This window comes from Tauraco erythrolophus, chromosome 2 (assembly GCF_009769465.1).
Source record: "Tauraco erythrolophus isolate bTauEry1 chromosome 2, bTauEry1.pri, whole genome shotgun sequence".
Classification (NCBI taxonomy): domain Eukaryota; kingdom Metazoa; phylum Chordata; class Aves; order Musophagiformes; family Musophagidae; genus Tauraco; species Tauraco erythrolophus.
This window is the reverse complement of record NC_141466.1, coordinates 71,050,187-71,076,820: the sequence shown is the minus strand read 5'-3', so window position 1 is coordinate 71,076,820 and position 26,634 is coordinate 71,050,187. Positions and strand designations below refer to the sequence as shown.

Here is a 26,634-nt window from a genome sequence, read left to right as displayed (position 1 = left end):
CAAGTTCTCTGTTTTATTTCTTCCTTAGGAAGGTCCTGAAGGGAATTGATCATCTCCCCGTTTCCTCATACAGAGCTCCAGGTAGAGCAGGGTAGAACAGCAAAACCTCAAGCCGTGGTAGAGTGGGAACAGATGTGTGTGCTAGGATAATGTGGGAGTGTTCAATGATTCAGATGTTAATTTTGTCTTTATACTGTGCAAGGCAGTCATAGTCTGTCTTTTTTTCCCCTGAAAAACACAAAGTATTGTTTCTTAGAGCCTTTGAACCTGCTGTACCTATTCCTGCCCTTCAGTACAGCACGTTCCCTGCTTGTGAGATTGGATTTTGTATTGTTTATCAAAGAGTAGACCTGTGCCCCTCTCCTTACCCCCCACTGTTTTTTCATCTCAGTACAAAAGTTAGTTTCGCCTTGCATTCTTCACACATGTGTAAATGACTGTTAAAAAGTGCAGAGTGGTGGAAAAGTGGTTTCTTGCCATTTTGAAGTGCTCATGTTTTTTTTATTAAAGCTGAGATTCCTGGAGCTTTGTGGCCAGAGACACACTACAGTTGCCACCTTCACTCCTGCAGAGATAAAACGCCCTTTCTTCCTGTGAAAATTCTCTAGTCCCCCCAAAAGTTGTCAGTCTGTGTACTTTGGGGTGAGATTTGATTCCCATAGATACGAATGCCTTTCATGGGGCTCTTAAAAGAAAAAATTACAGTTCAAGTGTATAAAACAAGGAAGAAGAGTACGGAACCTGTGTGATTTGGCTTTGCTGTCAGAAGATGCTGGCACCATTACTTGCCTTTTTTCCCTCCCTTTATTTCCCCATTGCGTTATTTTTTGCCTTTTGCTTCAGTCACCATCTGTTGCATGGTACGTTCGGTACTTGTTGACCTAAATTTACATAGCTGCTGTGACAACAACATTTAACCACTAATGACATTTAACACCTCTCTAGTATTTAAAAGTACTCTGTCCAGAACGAGTAACGATTTGTGCTGTTAACGCAAACCCTCCAGGTTCGATCTTGATGTAATTTTGTAACTCGTTCAAATCTGGAGTGGTCTTTTAGTACCTGTAAGCAAGCTCCACGGTCAGTGTGTTTATGTATGTCTTTGTATCAGCTTCCCACAATATAGTTGTTTTTTATAACCCCTTTTGCCAGGAGTCACCATCTGTGCGTCTCTCTGGCAGACTGGTGGCAATGTTTGTGTTCACCACAGCTGTTCAACGGACGCGGCTGCCCTGCCGGCTTCGCAAGGCTGCTGGAGGACCCCTTTGGAAAGACAGGGCTGCCCGTGTGAGGCGGGTCCTGCGGGGACGGCGGCCCCTCACAGCGGCTCCTCGGTGAGGAAAGGGGGAGAGGGGAAGGGGAGCATGTGCGGACCTTTAGGCGGGAAAAGCGCCGCCGCGCCGTGCGCATGCGCAGTGGCTAGCGGGCGGGCTCTCGGAGAGGAGGGAGCAGCTGGTCCGCCTCCTCCACCATTTAAAGGGGCAGAGCGCCCCTTCGGTTTGCCGCTCTGCTCGCCTCCTCAGAACCGGGAGAGGGCGAGTGGTAACTGTGCGAGCCCTCGGCGGCTTTGCGCCCTTTCTCTCCGCGCCGGAGACGGAACAGGGCTGCGTAGCTTCGGCTGCTCTCGGTAGGTTCCGGAGCCGAGAGTCTCCTCCCGCACGTCTGCTCCCCGCCCCTTTAGCCCTTCGGCTACCTCCGCCGGCGGTTCGGCTATCTCCGCCCATCCTTCGGATAAGGCCGTTAAGTTCCGCCACCACTTCGGCAACTTCCGCCGGTTCGGTCGGAAATGGCCGAAGACGTGAGAGATCCAGCGGTTTAGGGGAGAAGACCGGCCGGCTTCTCGGAACAAACCAACTGTGTCCGGACGGGGGGGGGGGGGAGCAGGGGAGGGCGGACGGAGCGGGAAGACAAGGCAGCGGCTATGGCTCCCCCCCCAGCCACTCGCGGAGGGCGGCGCAGCGGGCGCCGGGACCGCGGCTCCGTCAGGAGGGAGAAGTGAGGGCGCCAAGAGGTAGGGTGGACCGTACCACGTACGGGAGGGGGGGGAGAAGAGCGACTCACGGTGGTAGCACCCCCGCCACCACCCCTGGGGGAGCCCGTGGGGCTGGGGGAGTGGTACAGTCCGGAGGAAAGCTCCTGAGGCGGCGTGTGGCGGGGGGAGGCCTGGGGGCAGTCCGGCGGGGCAGGGTCTCTGGGGGCTGGGGACATCGGTGCATCGAGGGGGGGGCGGAGGGGGGGTGTCCCCTCAGGGCTGAAGACACTGTTGGAGTGCGGGTGTCTTCGCAGGGGGAGGGCTGTTACGGAGGTCTTGCAGGGCGAGGGGCGCTGCGGGGGGGTCCCCCAGGCTGGGGTCCCTCATGGCGGGAGGGTTGCGACGGCACCCGGCGCCCAGGCGCCGCTGACAGGCTCCCGCCTCCCCGGCCGCCCTCTCTCCGTCCCGGCTCTTCCAACTAACTCTGCGCGGGGCCGGGGCGCAGGCGGCCCCGAGACCCCGCCGGCTCGTCTGCCCTGGCTGCCTGCGGCATCTCCTGCCCTTTGGGGAGCCGTCGCCTCCCCCGCGGCCGGCGCCGTCCCCTTCCTCCCCCTCGGAGGAGGGTCGTGGCCGGGGGCTCGAGGCCTAGCGCCCCGGCCGGCTTCGGCGGCCCCCGAAAGCGCTGACCCCGGAGGGCTCGTTGCGGTCTCGCAGGGTTGTCCCACGTCTTGGAAACTTGACGAAGCCTTCGCTCTCGCCGCTGCCTGTGGCAGCGAGTTCCCCCGGCTCGGTGCGTGGCTCCTTGCTGCTCTTGCTGGGGTTTCGCCTTGCGAGATGGTGAGGACAGAAACGAGAAGGCTGTTGTCTCGGCTTCGCAGCGTTTCTGGTGTGCTCGTTTTGCGCTCCTTTGAATTGTTTGCTGAAGTTGAGGTTCGTGTTTATTTGTGTATTCGTTGTGTTTTTTGGTTTTGGTGGTTGTTTTTTTTTTTCCCCAGCAGTTTTCCCCACGTGAGGTCTCGCTCAAAAACATAGGGGGCTTTCCTCAATCAAAAATGTTACGGCTGTGGGCCTCATGCATTGCTGCTGAGCTGCCTAACACCCCATTATGCTGATACAAACCCAGCTCCTGGAGGACCTGGAAATGGTTAAAATGGTATTAAGGATTCACAAAGATGCTGAGAAACATCCTAGATATGCTGTTCTGTTTCTGTGTCTGTTAAAATTCGAACATTGAGAGTCTCACTGACTAATGTCTGATCTCTTGTTGCTTATGCATGTGCCTGATAAATCGTGTGTGTTGATATCCCGATAAGATAGCTTGGCCTTAAAATTTCTGGGTTTCCATGCTGCAAGTCTAACATCTGTATAAAGATAAAATAACTTTGTTTCCTGAAAGGAGTGTCACATGCAGTTAATTATCCTACAGATATTTCTACTTTCGCGGAGAAGTCTATATATCTGAGATGTCTAGTCTAAAACAGACATTACAAATGTATTTTGATCAATGTTTCTGTTGTATGTAAGATAGTAAGATTCTTGGAATACAGGGTGTGTTTTTACGTTGTCGTATTTTATCAAGTAATGAGTAATCCAAAACCAGTTTCTGTGCAGAAGTAGCATCAGAAATGAACGACAGTCTGATTATGTGGTGTTGGGGAGAGACAAATCCCTTAACTTCGTGTATCATCTGAGAGTCTCATCATTACATGTGGCTTTCTCTGTATTCACTTACGGCTTTGGGGTGCCTCTTTTTTTCAGTTTTTCATTCCAGAAGTGGGAGTTTGCATCAGTTCAGCTCAGTGTTAGAGATTCTGGAGCTGCGGTAGTTGACTGTCTTCATTTGAGCACGGTACAGCCAAATTCTTCTGGCAGCTCAGCTGTGGTACAGACAGTTCTTGAACTTCTTGATATCTTGTTGCAGAAGGGGAGTCCAAAATACTTTTCTGAAATTCTTTAATTTTTCAAGTGGATACTGTTAGCTCTCATTTGTTTGCATGTGAGGATGGATTTTGGCAGTTGTCAAGTCAGAGCAAAAGCAGCAAATAATGCAAAACAACATGATTGTTGGGAAACAGCCTTCATTTATGCTCTTTCCCAACAAAATATGGCAAAATCCGAGGGCTGTTTGTGTGCTGTAAAGATGAGATGGGAAAGATCATTGTCGTCATCATCTTCCCTTGAATATTTGTAGTGTAGATCTCTGGGATCTGATCTGTTCAGCCAAAGAGTTGAATGTTGTTGATGCATTCCCAGGGCTTTCTTGCGTATGTGGAGTCAGACCCCATCTTGAGTCTGCTTTCCATGGCTATTATGTCTTGAAATGTCAGGATACCATCATCTTAAGTTTGTAGAGTTTGTCTCTTTATTTCTGCTTGCGTGTATTTCTTCTTTTTTCCTTTCAGTCTTTGCTGCCTGATTTTTCTCCTTGCTGTTTGACTCCTATTACCTCTCCCAGTTGCCTCTCCTGTTTTCCCAGGATATTCCTCCCCCTGCCCACAATAATGATTTCACTGGGGTGGGAAACACAGCCAACCACACAGTTGTTTGAAGCCAAGATCACAGCAGTCGAATGTGAATTGGTTCCTAGTCCAGAGGCAATTTTTCAGCTTTGGAATCCCCACAAAAACATGGAACTGGAAGAGACCTCCAGATCATTGGATCCTGTCTCCTCATCAGCAGATCAGTTTTCCCAGCTCTTGTTGTCTCACTTCTCTACCTGTGATCTGTGCTAGGCACCCCTTTTTGGGGCAAGAACAAACTGTGAACATTTTGAAATAGTTCCTAATGCTGGGGTTTTAACACAGAGTGGAATTTTTGCTGATACTATAACGAATGAATCCTAACTCAAACTGGGTTTCCTATGTCTTAACCACCCAGCGAGCAAAATATGTGGGGTTTTTGTTTGCTTCCCTGTGAAAAAGGCAAGTGAATACTCGTAGGCATATTTAGATCTGTGCCATTTTGGTACAGATAGGCATATCTCTGCTAGCATATGACTGGGCAATAGGGAAGCATTCCCATGGGATCTGGGGGACACAGCTGGGACTTCCAGGTGTCTCATATAACCTGTACTGACACAGGCTATGCTTGCTGGGCTAAAGCTAGCGTGAGAATGCTTGCAGTTCTGAGGCTGCAATTTAAACATATCCTCAAAAGCAAAGAGCCTGTAGTTTTCTTCTTGGAGAATGCTTGAAAGTACTGTTTGTTGGCGATTGTCGTGGTTGAGTTTGGCTCCTGCAGCTTGGGCAGCTGTTTGTCAGATGCAAATGCTGTTGGTGGATGTTGCCTGAGAAGAGGTGCGAAGCCAGTTTGAGGTTTTGGGGTTTGTTAGGAAGGATAAAGACAGAAGCATGTACAGCTCTGTGGCTTGCAGCTAATCGATCCCTGGATTGCTTGACAGTAGGAAGCCTTGAGCGCTGGCCAACCAGGTAAACTGATGTTATTACGCAGCAGTTGCAGGGCCAATTTTGAAGTGCAAATTGAAATCCCATTTTTGTAAAATCATTGCTGTTAGTTAATTGACATCTGATACCAGCAAGAGCAGTTTAGTGGACTGACCTGCTGGACATTCCATACAAGACGATAGCAATTTTAAAACAATATCTTTAATTATTTTTTTCTAATTTAGCATTTGCTGAGAAAGCTTACGAAATCCAGTCTTTCATGTAAGAAATGTGTAGGTGTACTGGGCTCCCTCTGCTGGTATCTGTCCCTGTTAACCCGTGGTGAGTGGGCATCTGTTTCTCAGGGCTGTGTTGACGAAATCCAATAATGCTACATAGTGACCTGTCCCTCGTTGATAAAATAAGTGAAAGATAGAAAATGGAGACTCATAAATCAAGCAAATCAATCCTTTATGTTTGTCTGGGCAGAGGTAGTCCTAAAACACCAAACCAACATGTAATCTGTAGCCACTAATGGATGTAAAGGATTTTTTTTTGTTTGTTTGTTTGTTTTTAAAGGGTTGTGTTTTACTGACTTTTAAAATTTCTGTCCTTACAGTCAGTTTCTTAAATGGTTGGGATCTCATTGCTTGGAGTTGAGGGTGTATGTTTTTCTGTCTATCCACTGCCCTCCCCCTTGCCCATGTGTCACTTTTCTAATGCAATGGCTGCCCGAGAATATTATCAGAACATGGAATTAACCTATGAACGTAAGAAATCCTTTCAAGTTTCTCCTAATACAAAATGCTAATAACATTTCCCACTGCACAAGTAACATTTTTATTTCCTTTTTAATGTATGCTTTCCAGCTGGTTAGCCTTTTATCTGTCTTGTTTCGTAAAATGCTTTCTTTTATGATTCAAAATTCTTGCAGATTTCTTCTTATCTGAGTTTCTTCTTGAGGATAGTGGCAGTACAGGTAGCCTGAGGTTTGCTTCCATTCCTGTTGCGTTTTGGTGTGAGTGTTGCTGTGCTGAAGTGCATATTCTGACATCTGACTCTATAGGATGAGCTTTCTTACTGTATTGTGTGAGCCCTTCTGTGTAACATGAAAGGATTGTGGAGCTATGTAGTCATCTCAAATCTACGCCAGTATAATGGTCATCTGTGAATTCATTTGGAAGTGAATTATGTTTATTTGAAAGCCAAAATGCCATGGAGCAGGAAATAAATTGTTCTATGCATGTGTTGTCTTCCTTAAGGAACGCTTCTCGACAGGTCAAGTACTCTCTAACTCCGGTCAAATAGATGATGGATTCAAGTTTGGCAATTTAATGTGGAAATTGGGTCCTCTGCTTATGTAAAGGCCATACAATTAAAACCATCAATGCCCTCCATTTTGTTGTCCCATCAACACGTCTCAATTTTCAATGTGAAGATAAGCATTTCTTTTCCCCATCCCGTATGTACCCCACCTTCTGGATCCAGATTTGAATGTGATGAAATTAAGCACGTCACAGAACGTGGGAAAGACTTCTTTGTCTTCTCCTCCCTTGATTAAATGCCTCCGCATCATATGTAATGCAGGAGTGCATCAGGATGAAATTTGTACACGTCTTTTAGTGTTTCTATTATGGGCATGAGGAAGTAATTATACTGCAGGCCTGCTCTGTGTAGGCACTTAGTGGGAAGTGATGTGTTCTGGATTGTGTTGGTGTTGAGTGGAGTATATGCTGTGGAGTACTGCTGACATGCAGATGACGCCTGGAAAAGGTTGGCATGAGAGCACTGGAGCTTGTGACGAGAAGAGCTGCCAAACAAGTGGGGAGCCTTGGAGTTGAGAGCAGAGCCTAAATATATAGAGTAATGATGTGAGCCTCTTTTTGAGGGGTCTTGAAAGTCTAAGCAAAGCAGTCCTGAATTCGCTACTGGGAGCCTTTCTGTCTGCAGGGAATCTTGTAAGGGTCTGCAAATAAAACAGACCGGAAACCTTTGATAAAAGTGGAGTAGCAGTGTGGAAGCCATGATGTGTAACCGGTGGGTTGGCGGAAGACAGGACAGCGTGACCCTGTCTTCCCCAGTTAGAGGTAATTCGCTGACCAGAGATAATACGCGATACAGGAGCCCATTGACTTCCAGAAATGCATTGTACATCTAATAATATATGTCAGTGGATAGGTTAACATCATTCTCAGATTATTAATAAAGATAGCCTTCCCATGGCAAATGGGAAGGGGAAAAACCAACCCGTGCATTGTTTAGGTAAGATATTTCTTTCCTTAGGCATCTCTCCTGGGAAGACCTTGGTGCTTGTAAATGAATCTGCAGCCTACCTTGTGTACCTTCATTTGAATGTGGGCATTGAGGAGGAGCCAGCTATCGGAAAACCAGCCAGAGATGGATGCGTTGAAAGTTGCCGCTAATTACTGTGGCGTCTGGCAATTAGCTGTTGTTAAGCCTTTCCTTCCAAGTTCTCAACCGTGCATCAGGAAACAAAAACAAGGACCTGGAGAAAGGCAAGAGCTGTCCTTTGTAATGATCTCATAAAAAAAGTCCTGGTGGTTGTTATTTTACTGATTTTACTAAAAGCAGAACATAGAGTTGATTCTGACATGGTTCCTTTCTAGCAGAGTAGGTAGGATTTGATGCCCCCAGAAGATCTGTGTTTGTTTTTTTTTTTCTTTTTTTTTTTTTCCTGTTGAGTTCTCTGGTAGTCTGCAAACGTCTTATGTCTCTTACCTATAAAACATGTTTGAGGCTACTTCACAGGAAAGCAGTGAATCAGTAACATCTGCAAAGTGTTATCGTTAATGTTAATCTTAGAATTCTTAACAAAAATTAAGATTTAATGAAAATAATAATAAAAAGATTGAAAGAAATCTTCCAGTTGGTTTCTCACATTTGCCTCCAGGGTCTTCTGACTTTGTTTTTACTTTGTGGCAGTGATGAATAGCACCAAGCCTTTTGCAAGTGTCTCAAGGGTGTAGTTAGTTAGGAGTAACGATTGAGCTGGAGCTGGCAGATGTCTCAAGGCTTTTGTGCAAAAGGTAATTTTCCCCCCACCCTTCAGGAGTCAGACCTGCTCTTTCTCTGGAAATGACTTGTACGTTGCTGGGATGATGATTTTGATTAGAAAGGCCAAGCAATGCAATTATTTCTTCCTTGTCAAAGGAGCTGTTGGTACAGGAGTTGTTTTTGCATCAGTTGCGTGTCTGCCTTACTGAGCTTGTGTTTCAGGTGACGTTTCTCAGGCAGCAAGGCCCAGAGCATCTTCTGGGGTAGTTTATACAGGTATGACCCAGGCTTTGCACCGACTTGTGTGTCTGTATAATTCCATTGACTTGGAAGGACTGACATGTAATCTCTGGACAGATCCCGAGTCAGTGTTAATATGCATCTCTGATCTGTAATACATGCGCAGACACGGCGGTGATCCTTTTGCTTGCCACTGAAAGCAGCTATATCTGGGACAGAAAGTGGCAGCTGTTTGACAAATGTAATAGAGTAGGTGTTATAAAAAGAACCAAAGTGAATTTCCTCCTCTTAGAACTGACTAAAGCAAAAGCAGTATTGCGAGTGTTTCTTGTGAGCTTAATGTTGCTTTGCAGGGGTGTCTCGCTTGGACGCTTTGCTGTCCCTGTGCCTATTCTTAGCCTGTTTACCGAAAGCTGTTGTGTGCGTATTGAGGGAGCACTGTGTTAACTCTTACTGTGTTCTGTCCATTTGTGTGTTCATGTGGAGCCTTTGGGGAGGGAGGGGTTTCTACCCGAGCCCTTCCGTCACCTTCGCCTGCTTCTGTGCTTTATAAATCTGTAGGAAATAGAGGATAATGTGTCTATAGTATCGTTGTCTATCGCAGTGCTGCTGTGATGTAGGGAAGTACTGCTCAGTACTTGTTGACACTGACCTTTGGAGCTGGCATTCGTGACATGGTTGAACTGATTCCATAGCTTGCTGCTGGAAGGGATGGCCTTGGTCCCTTTCCCTCTCTCAGCTCTGCAGTCCCTGTCATTTATGTGATGCCTCAGCGAGGTGGTTCAGTTTGATAATCCAACAGCAAACTGCTTGTGGGTTTTGTGGGGGGAGGTGGGAGGTTCCTTTAGTAGTAGGATTTGGAGGGGAGGTTGCTAGACACCCCGTCTCTTTTACTGTTATTTTACTATCTTAATGATCCTGCTTTGAGATATTCCTGTCTTGAGTCCAACCTGGCTCTCCCAAGACATGAGATTTGAGCATTGACAGTGCTGAGGAGGAGACCCGCTCACTTGGCACAGGGCAAGGGCTATCTCTGTATTCTGATGTTTTTACCCAGCTCTGATACTCTGAATTTTGCTGCCCCAAGGCTGTGAGGGATAGATGCTGGGTAGGAACTAGTCTGTTTCTGTTACTCAGAAGGCAAAACGAGAGGCAGAGTAGTGAGAAGCTGGGCTTGCTGCTGCTTTGCTGCTGGAGGAGATGGCTGAGATGGGTACCTGCCACTTAGGGAGGGCAATGCCTGTATAGAATCATGGGATCATGGAATGGTTTGACTTGGAAGGGACCTTAAAGATCATCTAGTTCCAATCCCCCTGCCATGGACAGGGACACCCTCCACTACACCAGGTTGCATAAAGCTTCATCCAGCATGACCTGGAACACTTCCAGGGGTGGGACATCCACAGCTTCTCTGGGCAACCTGTTCCAGTGTTTCACCACCCTCAATGTAAAAAATTTCTTCCTTAGATCTAATCAAAATCTCCCCTCTTTCAGTTTAAAGCCATTACCCTTTGTCCTGTCACTACAGGCCCTTGTCAAAAATCCCTCTCCAGCTGTCTTGTAGGCAAGAATACATTCTTATATGTGCTTGGCCCCTTCCCCTGGCAGTGACAGGAGCAGCTGAGCATTGCAAGGGCTTAGGCAGATGTTGAATGGGAGTAGAGTATGGAATGTAGAGTGGGATCATGACAGAGCTGCTGTGCAGTGTCAGAGGTCTGCTCCAGTGCTCTTTTATCTATATTGCAAATCTAGAGTTTGCTCAGGACCAACGAGGGTAATTTAATGAGGCAGGGGGACAACAACGACGACTTGTTACAAGTGGACGTGCTGAACGGACAAGAATAGTTCGCCGTTCTATGTGACTGTGAAGGTCACTTGAATAGGATGCTCATTTTTCAGTTCCTACAAGCTGCTGGGTGAAGCTGAGGTTTGTGCTGACACACGCAGTTCCTGTTCATGGGGCCTGGACTTGCACTGAAAGAAGAAAATGCCCCATTTTGAAGGCTGCTTGGCAGTGAGACAACTGGGGAGACATGCAGTATCGGTGCAAATCTTTTCAGACTTCAGCACTTCTTTTTATTGCCTGACTTTTTATTCCGAGGCCTTCTTACTATGACTTCTCCTCTTCTGTTACGAGAAGTGAAATTAATAATCTCTTATTTCCCATACATAGGAAGGAATGTCTTCATTCTGGCCCAAGTTTAACTGCAGATGAGATCTGTTTTGTGAACTGTGTTATGCAAAAGCAGAGAGAGAGGAAGAGGAAACAAACAGTTGTGTGGCCTCCTCACTTTGAAATGCAGTTTTAATGGTTCCCTGGTATTCATATAATTATTTAACTGGCTATGCGATCCTTGGAATCATTACTCTTTCCAAGTAATAAGTAGAGCAATAAAGATATCATGTTAAATTGAAAGAAAGAATTGGCATATGTTGTTTTTAGTATTGCATTTTAGTAATTGTTTGCAATGACCTTTTGGAATCTCGGAGAGAAAATGTGTTTGCTTGACTTTCTCCCAGATCAGCTCCTGGCTATCTTGATATAGAGCAGAATTGAGTTGGTTTTGGTTTTGTTTTTTTTTAATTGCATTCTGACAGCAAAGCCTATTTTTTCTCTGTGCATTACAATTCTGGCTTTTTTTAAAGGTTAAGCTGTCTTTAACAGGACTCCACAGATGTAGTTTTCTGAAACTTTGTGTTTGTTTTTTTTTTAAAGCCAGAATTACTTTTCCTTGGTATTATTTCAAAATACTGTTTTATTTATTTATTAATCTAAGGAGAATATTTTCACTGTATTTTTGAGTGTGTAGAGGCGTGATGATGAAAGGGCTGTGGTTTGTTGTTGGATTCTGTTTTGGGTTTTGGTGTGGTTTTCGTTTTTATTTGATTTTTTTTGTTGTTGGGTTGGTTTTTTTTAGCTTAAGAGGTTGTAATGTGATTAGGTCATAGAACCTTACCAGGTTTAGGGGGGGGAAAAAAAAATCAGTTTTTTTTTTGTTTGTTGGTTTGTGGATTTTTTAATTTTTTTTTTTTACAAAGTTTTAGCAAAAGTCTTGTGAAATCTTGTTCCTCGATATCACTGGGTTGTGGTCACAGCCCACAGTGGGTTTGGTATGTAGGAAAATATCAGACATCTGAGAGGGCCTCAGTCCCCACAAACTACATGTCTGTGAAACCTGCTGTTCTCAGGGATGAGACCAATGGTTCTGCCTTTTACCCTTTCAAAATGTCTCTTGTGGCGTTCTTCCTCTTTCCTCTCTAAAATCTGACAACTCTTGAGATTGAAGGGTCGGAAAAACAGATTGTGTGAAATCTCTCAGACCAACTCAGCGTTTAAGTAGGAATTTTCACATGAGAGCCCATTGCACCATGTGTTTTCCGAAGCTGTACTTGGAGAGGCTGCAAGAGCCTGGTCCTTTGAATACACCAAAGAAAGCTCTGTGAAACAAGCGTCAAAGAGCAGGTGCTCCAAAATTAGGGTTCTGCCAAGTTTTGAGAAACAAAATTGCAGTAATGGAGATCTGTGTCTCCCAAGGGAAAACAAATCTCCAGAATGAGTGTCCAACCTGAAACAAGCAAACAGGCACTGAAAATATCTCCAGTAGCTCAGTTTGCAGCTGGTCCTTCCCTGCCTCTCAGTCTAGTCCATTAAGCCAGCACTGTGCCTAGAAGGACTGAAATGTTGGAGTTATTTGCATATATGACAGAAATGAGTGGAAGAATCAAATGGGACCCAACCACATGTCTCCTGAACTGGAACTGGGTGAGCAGAAGTGTGTGTGTGATTTCAGCCCCCTAATCAGGCTGGTTTTTGCACGTCATAACTTGAAAAAGTGGGCTTTTCATCCTTGAATCTGAATAGACAGACCTGAGGGGCACTCTGTGTTTCCTGCTAAATCTTAGATAAGATCTTCTACTGTTTGAACTTGCAAAGCAGTTTAGGTGTGTTCTTCCCTGCTTACAGGGCTCCTGCAAAGAGTTTGATCCACCTCTTCATTTTCCTGAGCCTGTTAGGAATGAATGATGTTCCTCAAGCTGTGAACACAAGAATGGTTGAGCTTTAAAAAAAAAAAAATAATTAAAAAACCCCCTGAAAACAGATGATGTAATGCCCAAGCCCTATGTTTAAACAGTAGCTAATTTGCCAGGGGATAAACCAGAGTTAAATCTGTCAGGCTTTCTAATTCCCAGATTCAGCAGAGCTTTGTTCTTTGTGCTTTCAAATGCAGGATACGTATGTGTGTCCACTGCTGTCGGTGTGATTTCCTTCAGCTTCTGTAGCTGAAGAGTTTGTCCAGGGACAAGAGGAAATGTTGCTATAACCCTTTTGTTGCTATAAACCTTGATATGTATCTTTTTATTTTTAAGTTTTACTCCACCACTGGATTAAAACCAAAACCATGCCTTTGGTGAGCTGCAGCAATGCAAAATAGGGTTTCTTCTGAATTTGGATCTTGTGTCTGCAGGCATTTCCACTGAGCAACATTAGCTTTCTGTGAAGTCCCAGGGATGCTGCTGGGTGGGAAACTCCACGCTCCGCAGCTGGTTTGGGCTGCATGTGGACTGTTTACTTGGTGTTTGGACTCTCCTCTCCCAGACAGTTATGTACAAAACAGAGAACACTTAGTTTTCACGCATGGAACTTTGTTTCTTGTGAGCAGCTTTCTCTGCTGGTGGCAGCTCTGACCCGTGTAATGCTTCGTATCTGCTGACAGCAGGGGACTTGTCTGTGGTCGGTTGTGTAACAGGGAGGTTTGTATCAACACCTTTTTTTTTTTTTTTTTTTTTCCCCTGGGATGCTCTGTTTATTGGGATTTTTCACTGACCTATTCCTTCAGTCTTCAGTTTTGGCACTATTTCCCAGGGCCCATGTGAGCAAAGAACTTTGCCAACTAGCAGGATGAACCATCACATGCAACAGGGTTAGAGAGATCCAGAAGCTTTAGTATCTGCCTGCAATCATGGAGGAGGGAAGACGATGCTATTGTGAGAAACTGAAGTGGCAGCTGAAGGAGTTGCTCCTATTTTCTCTAGCTTTTTGTATTGAAAAGGGAAAAGCGTCTGTCTTCTGACTTGGAGCAGCTTCATATGAAAGTTGACACAATCTGGGGTAAACCTATTTCTTTGCTATGACATTAACCAACTTGGCATGTTGGCTGGTTTCAGCAGTCTTTCTTCCTCTAAACAGTGCTGTCAGGAAACTCGGAGAGCTAGTTGTGCTGATGCCGCGCTCGGTCTGGGGATGTTGCTCTGGAAAACAGTCACTTTGGGAGAATTCACATCTGTGAAGAGATGTTGCTGACTCACAGCATCGATATCTGCTGGGCTGTGCTTGTTTGAAACAACTGGATTTCAGAAGCTTATAAAAAATTGCAGAAGGGGATGGGAAGCTGAGAGACTGTCCTGCAATTGATGATTTCTTATTTTTTACACGTTTTCTGTTGAAAACCAAGAGTAAGAGTACTGGGCCAGTTGCGATTTATGACGAAGTTCTGCCTAATCTGTTCTGTTTGTTATTATTTCATTCCTTACACTCTGCTTACTGACTTGACTTCCTCCTCTTTGGCATTATTTCCACATAAATCCTTTTCCTCAGAATTTCCTTGTTCCCTGCCAGCTGTAGAGCAGCTGTGAAGATACCAGAAAACATTAACTGCTCTTAAGAACCGCTCAGAGATGCATGGTTTTGCGACGGAGATTGGATTTAGCTGGAGCTCCTTGTATGGGCTGAACTGCCCTATAGCTAGCAATGATGGGGATGTGTTGAGAAATTGTGGACTGGTTCAGACAACAGGCCTTTTGTTTGATTGCCTTAGCAACCCTGCCCCTCTGAAAGATGAGATGTTCTCACTCACATATAGTGTTGTTCGCAGGAAGGCTGGTTGTTTCTCATGAAGCAGGCTTGCTTTGGAGGACTGATCTCAGGAGACAGTGGTCCTTCCATTCCCTCAACCCCTTTTTTTTGAAAACAGGAGGTCTCCAGCTGAAAGAAGTCTGTGGTTCTCTAGTGTTTGTCCCTCAAATCCCAAGTAGCATGTCCTGGTGTCTCTCATCCTTTGCTGTATCTGCTCCTGTGGGCACAATGTGCTGAATTTAAATAAATTGTAGTCCTTGCTAAATATCTGTCAAATATTGACTTAGTCTGTGGCATGAGCTGACTAAGCTGAAATTAATGGTGTAATCTTGCTTGTTTGGCACGTGTGCACAGGCAGTTTCATTGCAGATGGTAGAGAAAATTAAGATCTTACCTTGATGCCATCTCAAGGGGAAGAAAGAGAAGCCTCGGGCTTGTAATGGCAATAAGGAAAGACTTGGCGGACACATGGGGGGGAGCATTTGTAAAGATGTTATTTGAGGGTGTTAAAAACTCTTCCTAATGAGTGAGGTCATAAGACAAAATTGAGGAGTTGTTGTTAATTGTGCGCTATTACAGATATCTTGAAATGATCCCCTGTGTTCTGGCCCATTGCCATACCCCTGAGATAATGTTTCTTAATCTGTTGAAAATGAGATCTGAAAAAGTGAGACAATCTGGCTGGCTGATGTTTTGACATAGATCAGCAGACACAGTGCTGGTATCTGCTGGCTTCATGTGTTCTGTGGATGTTTTACCCTCTGCAGAGATAGGGGTATCTGGAAAGAAACTGTGGCATGTCCTTTCCTTGGATTGAGGAGATATGGACAACTCCATGTGTTTTCAAGATGCTACTGCAAAATTACAAAGCACTGGCATGTCCAAGCAGGCAAAGAAATGGAGATGCAAAGAGGTGTCTGAAGTTGTGTGAATCATCTGAATGAGTGGACGGCAGAACTGGAGCTAAAACGTGCAACTTGCCTTGTGTTTCAGAGCTACCATGCAGCCCGTCCTTCAAACTCCTGGGAAGCTTGTGGTTTTTTGAGGTTATCTTTGAGGGGGGTTTTGCTGGCATGAATGAATCTTGCGATTCAAAACAATAAAGATACAACTTCAGGACCAGTCCTGGTATAGTGAGTCAGGTGGAAGCTTACATAAGTGGTGAACTCACGAGTTGTTTTTTTCAAAGCCACCTTTTTTTCTCTTCACCCCCCCACATTTTTTGCTGCAGTTTTGATGCAGGCAGTAAGATCTCCATTGTAGCTTTCAGCTTCGCGGGAGCTTTGTGTCTACAGTTGAGCAGTTCCTAGCTCATCTTCGGTAGCCCAGGGAACAAATGTAATGCGGCAAATTCATTATATGCTAAAATATTTATTGTGTTACTGTAAAGGTCATTGACGGCACTGAAGGCTCAGTACGATACAGTCCTGAATCTTTCCAAAGATGGTATCTGTCACCACTCTCTTTTGAGACCAGTGTCTCTTAAAGTACCTGGAATAACTTATCCTTGGCACCTGCTTTTTGAGGTACGTGCTTGGATCCTCCGTAGGGCAATAAATAGCTGTTACACTGCATCTGAAAGTTAACAGCTGTATTTAGTTTTGTTGTGTGTACTCTCACAGGCCGGCATGAAGGGTAGAGCAGGAAAGAAGTCTTAATTTAACTTTGTACTTTTTTGCTTGATTTAAGTAATTTGCAGAGTTGTATAATAAAATTTCCATGATCTTATTTCTATTAAGATTATAGTAATTTAGAGTTGTTATTAATGCTGAAGGGCATTTTTGCTCCTACATGTGTAGGAGTGAATTACTTGTTGCATGACATGATTTGGAAAGATAGCAATGAAAAGGCTTCTCAGCAGTGAGGTGGGCTGTGCTTTGCCTTCCTCTGAACCACCAAATGAAGTATCATTTGGCAAATGGATTTGAGGCTGCGAGGAACCTCTCAAACCATTTTCACAGGTGCCTGAGTGGTGGTACGTGACTGTTCCCCATTGGAGGACCCTGAATGGTGCAGGATATGTGACTGACCTATTTGCTGGTAGTTTTAGCATCTGGCTAGGATTAGTTGTTCAGCCATCTGATACTCAATTCCTTCTTATAATGGTAGGTCTTTTAAGCAACAGTTAGATGATTGGATGCTGATGAGCATTTTGGAGTCTGGCCTTGCAAATAGAGCTTGTTAATTGAAGCTATGCTGGCTGTCAAGGCTGCGTTTTGAAGTTCTGCTGTCTGTCCTAACGATACTCCAGTCTCTCTCGCTTCTCATTGACTGCAGATGAAGTGCTGACTGCAGTCTGCCTCTGATCCTCACTTTGTTAGACGGGGACTGCGCTTCGTCTGCCAAGCAGCGGCTGCTGGCATGCATGTTTGTCACCTGTGGCCACTCCTCTTACTGTGATGGGCTCTTTCCTTGTCGCACCGAGAGTTTTGCTAATTGGAAGTGAGCATTGAAGGGGCTGCATTTATTGTTTGGTGTCACGAGGAAGCTCTTTTCCTGAGTGTGCATTTCAGGCAGCTGCATGAGGTTCAACAGCTTTGTCTGTCGTGATCAGACAGATCTCTAGATAATCTAGCAAATCTCTTCATTATGAGGGTGGAAAATAATATGCTTTGATTTACAGATGTTGCTGCACAAAAAGTGCTTCTGTGAATTCTCTGAATGGCAATATCTGGGTGTGTTTGGCATCCTCACTTTATGAGTACATCCATTTTCTGAGCATATCCTGAATTTCTGCATACTTTTCTGGACAGTGTATGCAGTGGCTTGCACATACAACAGGGACAGCCATTTTACAGACAAGTAGATTATTAATAATTTTCGAGTAGCATTTTAAGCCAAGTTGAGGGATTACATTGGGTCAGGAGTCCTTGAAATTTACGGTAAAAAAGACAAAGGATGCGATAGAGGCCGTTGGTGCTTGTCTAGTTTTACAGGCGGGGCTGAAAAAGGGAAGAGAATGAAGCATATTTTGAATTAAATCCTCTAAACACCTTTTCCTTCTCTCCGTTAGGAAGTTGCTGACAAACTTGAAACTTTTTTTCCAGTGTCTGTACCTGTATGAGCAGTGGAGGTGGGAAAGAGATGCAGCATTCACACATTTCTCACATCTGTAGCTATTCTGGTGAGGGAGCACCAGTACCAGCAGTGGTTCACGGTGTTGAAGAATTTATTTTCTCCTTTTGGGTGCAGAAGCTCTCTTGCTTACAGATTGGCAGGTATATATAAGATTAGGAAATGTTTTCACAACCCCTTGAGGTTGTGGTAAGCTGGGAAAAAGAGTTTCTGTGGTCTCTTGTCTCCTGGCTGTGTGGTAGACCAGACTGGGAAGCGATCGGATTGAATCTAAGCTTCCTTCTGGTTTGCAAGGTTAGTTGTAACCTCAGTTTGCTCGGCAGCCACACCATGCTTTCGCTGGGACAAGGGAGAGGAGAGATGATGGGAGGGTAGAAATACTCTGGTTTTGGTTTGAAGAACTAATGAATTTATGGTGTTAGCTTCTTTGCTATTTAAGATGAGTGCAGCATTCAAGTGGGAGATGTTTAGGTTGGTGCTCTTTTGTACAGGTATAGGTGCCTACAAATTGGTTTGTGTTTGTTGTTTTATTTTCTTTTCTTTGAGGTCTGCTTTGTAGTCAGCAGAGAAAAACAACCATTTCTGTAGCACAGTTCATCTTGTCCTAAGTAGACATCTTGAACCAATGAAGTTTTATGTGCCCCAGAAGCGCCTGCTGCTTTTGCGAGCCATAGAGCGCACCAGAACAACTAGTTTAGGTGTAATGGTAATCGCTTCTGGCCAACCGTGGCACTGTATTGAATGAAAAGTGGCTTATGCAATGCCAAACCTTGAGTGCTGGGTAGTTTGGGAGACTGTACAAGTTTCTCGTAGTTGTAACTTCCTCCTTCTCAGAAGAAGGAAGAGCCGGTGTGGCCTCTGGATCTGATTATACCACGTGGTAGCCCACTTGAGGTTTGAAGCATGTTTCTGGCTATTTTAGTGAGAGTCGTTGCGTGATGGTTCAAATATCAATGAAGAAAGTTAAAAGGCTATGTTTCACTCTCCTGACCCTGGAAAGATTGGCTGGTTTGTCAGCTGTGATCCATCCACGAGGGAAAGGTCCAGCTGGATGGAGTGATGTCCTGGTAACAAACTTGGAGGGGTCTTGCTGCACTAGCAAAGGGAGGAATGAGATAGCGTAAAGGGTCTTTTCCCAGTGATTTTTGTATCTCTGGTCAGATGTGCATTGATGGAGGAAATCACACTGAAAACGACCACAAAGCTTTTTGTTTTAACTCTCTAACTTGAGCCTAGATCATACAAAGCAAACCCTCTGAGCCCGTGAAGGGAGTTTTGTGGAGGAATAAAGCTTATTGTCAGCAGCGGTGTTCAGACCCTTGGGAAATTGTGACCATTGTCTGGGCTATTATTGCTTAATAAAAGCTTTGCATTTCCTCATTCAGGGTCTTGAAAATCTGGTTCTGTGCTTTTAAAAATAACTCAGCGTGAGCCACAATTGGGAGCATTCACAGAGGAAATTCTTCAGCCATTTAAAACAAAGTGAAGGGAGGGAAAAAAAGCCCTCCTTAAAGTGCTTTTACTTGTTGGTGAAGAGTGAGTGTGTCCCAGCCGTGCTTCTGCTCTCTGGAGGAAGCGGAGTGGGGTGAGAACCTGGTTCCTGCTCCTGCTGAAGGTTTGTTTGCCTACAGCCTTCAAGGATTTTGGGCCCAGTGCTGTCCCAGTTGGGGAACCTGGGCTGGTACTGGGACGGATGCACTGAATGCAACTTCTTGGGACGGAGGGGATGGTGCACCTCTCATGGATGGGTATCTCCTGGCAGGTGGGTGGACTAGCGTTCACTGATGGGGTTGACACATTTTGTGCTTGATGCGAAAGGGAGGAAAGTGTTTTCCTTTCTGTTTGTTATCCAGAAAGGATAATTTTAGGCAGACTGAAACTCGGTCACACACTGAGGGATGTGCAGTATTTAGGGGGACCTGCTACTGCAGGCTCTGCACTGGCTTTGGGGTGCCGCGTCAGTGCAGACACTGCTGCAGACTACGATGGAGGTCGCGAAGTGGGGGACAGAACTGGAGCCAGCACTTGTGATGGAGCCAGCACGTATCGCAGCTGACCTCGCTGCTGCTGGGATGCTGGGCAGGGGAGTTTTGGGGTTTTTTTGGAACCAGCCAGTGCTGGCGTGGGGAATGGGGTGGACAAGGGGATGCTCTGGGCTCTGCAGTGTGCATCACAGCCCTGAAGCTGGCTTATCTGTAGTTTTTGCTTTTCCCAGCTTCTGCTGTGAGATTGTAGCCCTGCACAGAAGCCCCTGAACTGTTTTGTAAATCCAGTTTGGAGGCTTGTTTCTTTCCGTATGTTTGTTCTTGGGTTTATTTTCCTTCTTGCGAAGAAATAATTATATTGCTTGTTTCTTATGTTCTGGCTTTGAGTATGAGGAGGAATGTATTCAGTTTTTTTTGTGTTGTGGTGTTTTGTTTTATTTTCCATCTACAGCAAGCAATGCAGTTTCTGCTGTTAAAGTATTCTGGACAGCAATTGCTGCCCACGTACAGCATGAAATGTGTGTTTAGTGGTTGCAAGACATGCTCGCTCTGGGTGTGCCGCCTTGTTTTGTTCAGTGCAAGTGTCCACATATATCCTTGGCCATAATTTATCATTGCCATTAAGCTAAAGAGATACCATTTACCTTAGTAATTTGTGCTTTATGCGGGCCAGAATTATATACATTGAGTCTTGCTTTTGAAATAAGTTTTCTCTTGGAGCTGTGTGATTCTTGGAGGATAGAGGCCACAGCGTGAGGAGGGAGCTGAGCTGCCTGGGATGACTCTGGTCTGCAGCAGGGCCATAGAAGACACATGGAACAAGTAGGAGTTATTTTTCCCCTCTCTTACTACAAAAGACAGTATCCGTGATGTGCACAGGCATATGTGATGCAAGAGAATGGGGAAAAGACACAGCCCTGCAGCAGCTAAACCTGTCACACCTTTGTGCAGATTGGTATTGAAATTTTCTAGGTCATGTGCACCATTAAAATGATTTCTGTGCCTGTATTTGGAGAACCTCCTGTGCCTATTTTCATCTGTATCCATGTGACTGATTCAGGGCCATATGTTAAGAATATAACTTTTTTTCTTTCTTTCTCTCCCCTCCCCAGCCCCGACCATTGGTGTCTAACTATATCTAATAAGAAGGCAGACTAGAGCTCTTTTAATGAGGTGATAAGTCATTCCTGCCTCTCTTCTTTTTAAGACAAAACCACCTCACACACTGGCTTCTTTTTTTGTGTGGACTTCTGCTTTGCATTTCTACACATTCATCATACCATGAAACCTCTCACAAAAGGCAGTAAGAAAAGACTCTGCTGAAGGGACCGCTTTGGCGTGCATAAACCTGAACTCTCGCAAAGGGAGAACCCTGAGCTTTAGCGAGGGAAGCCACAGGCTGTGTGTGAGTGCATGTAATGATAGAAAGTGTTTTGGGGAAAAAGAAAAAACCAACAAACGATAATGCTGAGTAAGTTTAGCATGATCTTGAATTGTACAGCTAAGAACAGGAGCTATTAGAAGTAGTTTACCAGAGGAAGTATTTCCAATTTTGTTCCTTCCCTTCGCAAAATTGCGAAATTCAAGTGATTGTTGGAAGTTTCTGCTACTTAAAGGAAAATCTTTATATCACTGACATCTAACTTCTTGGTTAAAGCCAGTGGTTGAGGTCACGTGCAGCAGCATGCGAGTGGTGCCTGGGGTGCGTGTGGCACTGCTGGGCACGGATGTGCGGATACGCCGTTTCTGATTTCAAACCTTTGGTCTGGGAGGAAGTAGCTTTTCTACAGGAACAGATCTGGTTTGCAAGCGTATTGCTGCGCACGCTGCTGGAGCAAATGTACCGTGGTTGTGGTTTGACAGCTGAAGTCAGAATGCGACTGCTAAATCAGATTATGCTTGCACATGGTGGCTGGATGTGAAATCCCGGGTGGCTGAGTGGCACCGTCACCGACGCACCACTGCACGGTTACATGACATGTTTTCTGGAGAAGCAGAGTCATCTCCCTGAGTTGCCATGCTTGTTGCTGCCGCTCGCCACTTTTGCCAGGACATCTGTTTGTGGGCTTGTACTGTGAACTATGTTGCTGAAATGTCCAAATGGGGGAAAAGAAAAGATGCGCTTGTTTTGGAAGGGCTGCTTCCTTTTTTCACTGCTCACAGGTTGATCTCACGTGTGGTCAGTGTGGGGACAAGCTCTAAGTTGGGGCCATGGTCTCCTTTTGCTGGAGAAGACCCACCATGTGGCTACACACCAAAACTTCACCAGGCTTATAGAGGAAGAGAAGGAGGAGAGGGGAGCCTTAGCAATTCCAAGTTGTGATGAAGAATTGAATGACAGCATTTTAGTGTATAGAACAATAGATCCGTGAGTAATTGTTTAATCATGAAGTATGTGAGAACAGCTGAAAAAGAAGTTGATGAGTTTTCCGAAATGCCAGCCCACGTGAAAAGTTTCTGAGAGAAGGTAGTCTGGATTGGGTTCTTTAACTTAATGACCTCTTCAGATGGACAGTCAAACCCTACTAATCAAATTTAGCAGGGCCTTGCAGAATAAGAGGTGCTTTATTTACAGGCTGCACATTCACTCATAGGCATTGAGGCACAATGATAAATTATTTAACTATAGATATCCAAAGAAGCAAGCCAGGCGCCTGCTGGGCCACGTTGTCTCCTGCTTCCCAGCTTCACATGTTCTCTCGCTGTCTAATTCACAAAATCCAGCCATTTGCAGAAGTGGTCTCTCGGTTATTAATGTTAATTAGCGAGGTTCTGCTCTATGAATATTCCTGTAGTATGCGCTTTCAAAACATACAAAGTGCCAAACTCTTCACCCGTGTAACGAGCGTGTATATAGCTATATTGTTAATTAACTGCATCCCTCTGAGGATGTGTACCCCTCCTGGGAATGGTAGTTTTGGTGTTTAGCTGCTTGTGGTAGTTAGAGCAAGTCCCCTCCGAGACTCACTTGCAGACTTGTGCCGTAGTCAGGTTGTCAGATTTTTGACCTTTGTTTTAATCATTAGTTTCTCCTCTGTGCATTCTACTTACTAAACAGTGCAGTTTCTGATATTAGTTATTTTCAGATTTGCCATTAGTACGTTGTTTTAATCAGTGCCAGCAAAGCACCAGACTTGTTATATGCTCCAGGTAGGGGTCAGGATTTAAGTGTTCTTCAGAAAAGCTTTCATGCTATAAGAACGGTGCTCCTTGTGCTGACAACAGTTTTATATCTCTGCCTGCTAATAACCATCCTGTGATAACACCTTCTTCCTCCGACTTACACAGTTAACTGTTGCAAAGAAAGATTTCCCCCTGAAAATGTAGAAGTGCCGTTTGTTCTGCAAAGTCCAATTGAGGCTTTATTACTGCTCTGATTTCATATCTTTGCTGATGGTGTGCTCCTGTTGTAGGTGTAACATCTCTGAGGGATAGCCTATCTCTACAACTTGGTAGCAGAACTCCCCTGCCCTTGTTTTAGCGTCGAGGGCAATAGAATAGAAGGTGATACTCTTTGCTGGATAGATAAATAATATGGCTGTAAATGAGGACCAAGTTATACTTTGATTTTTATGTATGTTCAGGATGAAAAAGCAATGTGAGATCAGCAGGTCTTTCCAGAAGAAGAGGATTCTTCTCAAATAAGTATGCTTTGCCCCTAGTTTTACATTTTCAGTATCATCCAGAAAACTCTTGGTTTTGCCATTTGATTATAATTTGCATTTAGATTGGCTGCCTGAAGGGGAGTCGCTTGCAAAGGGGGATGGGGCTATATGGCGCGAGTCTCTTGCAGATCTGGCTGAAAATAATGGCATTTACATAAAAACCATTAGCTCTGTTATTGATAAACATGAAAGGCATCCATTTCGTTTAATTTTCTGATGAGGAGTCTTTAATATAAACATACAATAGCACTGCAGGAGTAACGTTTTTGCCCCTCATCCTTCCTTCCTCACCTCCTGTTGTTCTAAGGGCACATATTGATTGGGATTTTGTTGGTAGGGAGATATGGAGTTATTTCTATTCCAATTCACTGAAGTAGCCAGTTGTCTTGCTACATTGTAGGGAATTATTTAATGCTCATCTTAAGAGGTGTCTCTATTAATTGAATGGGGATTTAATGTCTCTCTGAAGCATAATTGGTCTGTGTGTGATGTATACTAACAGGTATGTCTAGCAGTGGGTTTTCCTTTTGTCTGCATCCCAGTGCCATTCTATGGGTAATCTTTTGCTTAATCAAAATGAGTTTAAGCAGAAGTTCAGTGGTTCCTTATTAAGGCGATAAAGTGTGTTGAAGCAACAAATCTGCTAATGGAACTTTTTTGGTGCCTACTAGATCACATTCCATCTAACCCTTCAGGACTGTGTCTTAATAGAGTAGTTTTTGTGGCCAGTGAGGAAGAATTTGTTTTCCTGTATAATGCTCCTGACCACATGAGTAATGGTGCATTGGTGATCAGCATGTGTCATTGTGATGCACTGTCTCTGTGGTGACTGTTTTTGTGTAGCTGGCACTGCTACTCTCTTGTATAAATATCTTGCTTTACTCTTGGGTTAGATCAGGTCTGACCTTCTGGAGAACCTCCAGAGGCAGCTGGTGCCATGGTTGTTTTCATCACAGCTTTTGCTTAAGAGACTTTGCTGTGAGCTTTGCAAGCTCTTTCAGTACTTGACCTAAGGTTGGGGGGGGGTGTGTGTCAGTTTTGATTTGCTTAGCTGGCCCACTTCATGATTTTTAAAAATGGTTTGAGGGGTTTTTTTTTAATTTTGTCATATTTACAACTCTTTTCCTCTCTAATAGGCTCCAGACAAGTGAGTAGAGAGTTGGATACAGAAGAGGGACAGATTCCAGTTTTCCAGTTGATCACCTTGTACAGTGAGTACCTTAACCTTTCAAGAATAAGATTTTCTATAGTGTCTAATGTTGGCTTAAAATTGACTTCACTGGAGAGCAGCGTTAAGCCTGCATGTTTGGACGATGTCGTCCGAGAAATACAAGCTTCCTTGGCTTAACTCTTGTTTTGGGAGAAGTGTGCTCCAGCTCCATTTATCTGAAGTGGTACAATTTATTTGTGTCTCGCTTCCAATAGTGTGCACATTTCAGCAGAGCAGAGAACTGGTGCAGTTATGTCTTGTATCTGCTCAAAGCTGTGGGAAATCAACACTAAAGGTGCTGCCACATAATTTAGCAATGTGTCAAGCGCTGCTTCCTGTGCTGCAGAGCGGAGGAAGCTCTAGGGTCAGGAGAGCAAAGGTTCACCTCCTCTATTCCAGCCTTGTTGGAGGTGTTGATTTCAGCGAGGAGGGTGGATAAGGGACCTGCCATGGCACATGTAGGCGTTACTCATAAAGGCGTGCTGTGAAATCAGACAAATGAGGCTTGGCTTGACTTGTGGGTTGGAAAGGGTAAGAAAAAAGAACTGGAAAGCGTTGCCTGGCTCGTGGTAAGGATGACAGGTTTGTTCTGAACGTAAAGGAGAAAATCATTATTTCATGGGGAATTTTTACACATTAAAATATCTTGCATGCATGCTAATGGGCTGTAATAATGAGCCTACGCTTTATGAGGTGTCTACAAATATTTTTAAACTTGCTACTGTGCGGAATTTAGCCAATAAGTACTGGTTCATTGGAACATCTTGGCCCATCTGGTGCAGTGGCATAGCCAGACTGAAATAGTTAACCTCCTACTGAAGTAGGACTCTCTACTTCTGGGTGTAAAATGGAGGCGCAGACACAGCAGGTGAGTGTGGGAGCTGCACCGATTGACTTAGACCACTGCACAATTAAGTTTATTGTAACAGTCCTAACACGCAACTCCCTAAGGGTAACATGGGATGATGAATTTTAAAGCTGAGGGTGTTCGTTAACGAAAGGCAAAGATGAAATAATACACTTTGAGACGGGAGAGTGTCAGCAGGTTGGTTTACATACATCCTGGGAGCTGAGCAGAGGATTCCTGTGCTTCTGTGCAAGAAGGGGAAAAAAAAGCTTACTTACTTGTGGCTTCTTAACTCCTCCTGTATCTGACCAGAACGGTGTGACACTCAGGGTGTCCTTGGTTCAGATTTCTATTCCTACATATTACAGCATTAATTTAGCTTGTTGTACTTCTGGATTCAGGACAGTCTTTTTACCCGACTTTTGCAACGTGCCGAACACAGTGAGGACTCTCTTCTCAGCTGGTACGTAGCTACTGTAACAAACGCGACGGTGAATAATAAAACTGGAAGTAGCAGAGAGGTCATATGAAGAACAAATGATGCTGTTATTGACCAAAGGTGCCATCGTGCCATGGTCTTAATCGACAGATCTAATCCCGATGTGTGTTTAGAGTCAGATCTGCTGACTTCAGTAGCTAAAATAAGTCGATACCATTGAATTCTCTTTCTCCTTGCATATCTTAAGTAGAACATAGTACGTTGCAGCCTGACAGCTGTGCAATCCACAGAAGGCCACAGGGCTGCATAGGCTTCCCTGAGGGCATAATTTGGCCTGCAGAACATTTATTACGGCTGGTGTCGTGTGTAGCAGGCTCAGCATTGACCTTTAGAAGCTGTTAACACTTTTGTGGGCCTGATGGCTGGAGGGATGAACATGGGCGACAAGGATTTCAGGTCTGGATTTCTTTTGTAGGGTGAAAGACTGTGATTAAAGCAAGAAGACTGCATGTATGAATTTAGGTCAGTAGGAGATAGCTGAGCAAAGGGCTGTTCTTGGCAGAGAGCTGCAACAGAATCGGTGCTAGAAACACGGTCTGTCTGTGATTGCCATGGCACAGAATGGGAAAATAACCTGTTTCAAGGGAGTCCTTAACAAGTCATTCTTATGCAAGACTGTCTCTGTGGCACTAAATATCTAAATAACTGGGCTGTGGCTGAAATATAAAAATATTTTCAGGAGACTCATCTTCAAGCATCATCTGAAGCTTCCTGGCTTGGCTGCAAAGCTAAGTATTGTGGGAGGTTGTATTGCAAGTCCCTTCCTAGGAGGATGTGGCATCATCTGTGTGAATGTGAGCATAGGTCTGATGCTTTCTGTGCCAGCACTGCACTTAGCTGTGTGCGTGGTTCTGTGCCACGTACCAATTGCTCACAACTGCAATTAAGT

At 44.7% G+C, this 26,634-nt stretch overlaps 1 protein-coding gene across 2 annotated transcripts in view; it reads left to right on the top strand.

Annotated features, from left to right (window-relative positions):
• The first annotated feature begins 1,977 nt into the window (after positions 1–1,977).
• The window catches only part of EXTL3 (exostosin like glycosyltransferase 3), a 137,353-nt gene continuing 112,696 nt past the window's right edge, over positions 1,978–26,634 (top strand). For both annotated transcript variants that reach the window (XM_086624328.1, XM_086624320.1), the window contains exons 1-2: positions 1,978–2,011; positions 24,326–24,400. The gene's annotated coding sequence lies outside the window, so the exon portion shown is untranslated. The remainder of the gene's footprint in view (positions 2,012–24,325; positions 24,401–26,634) is intronic.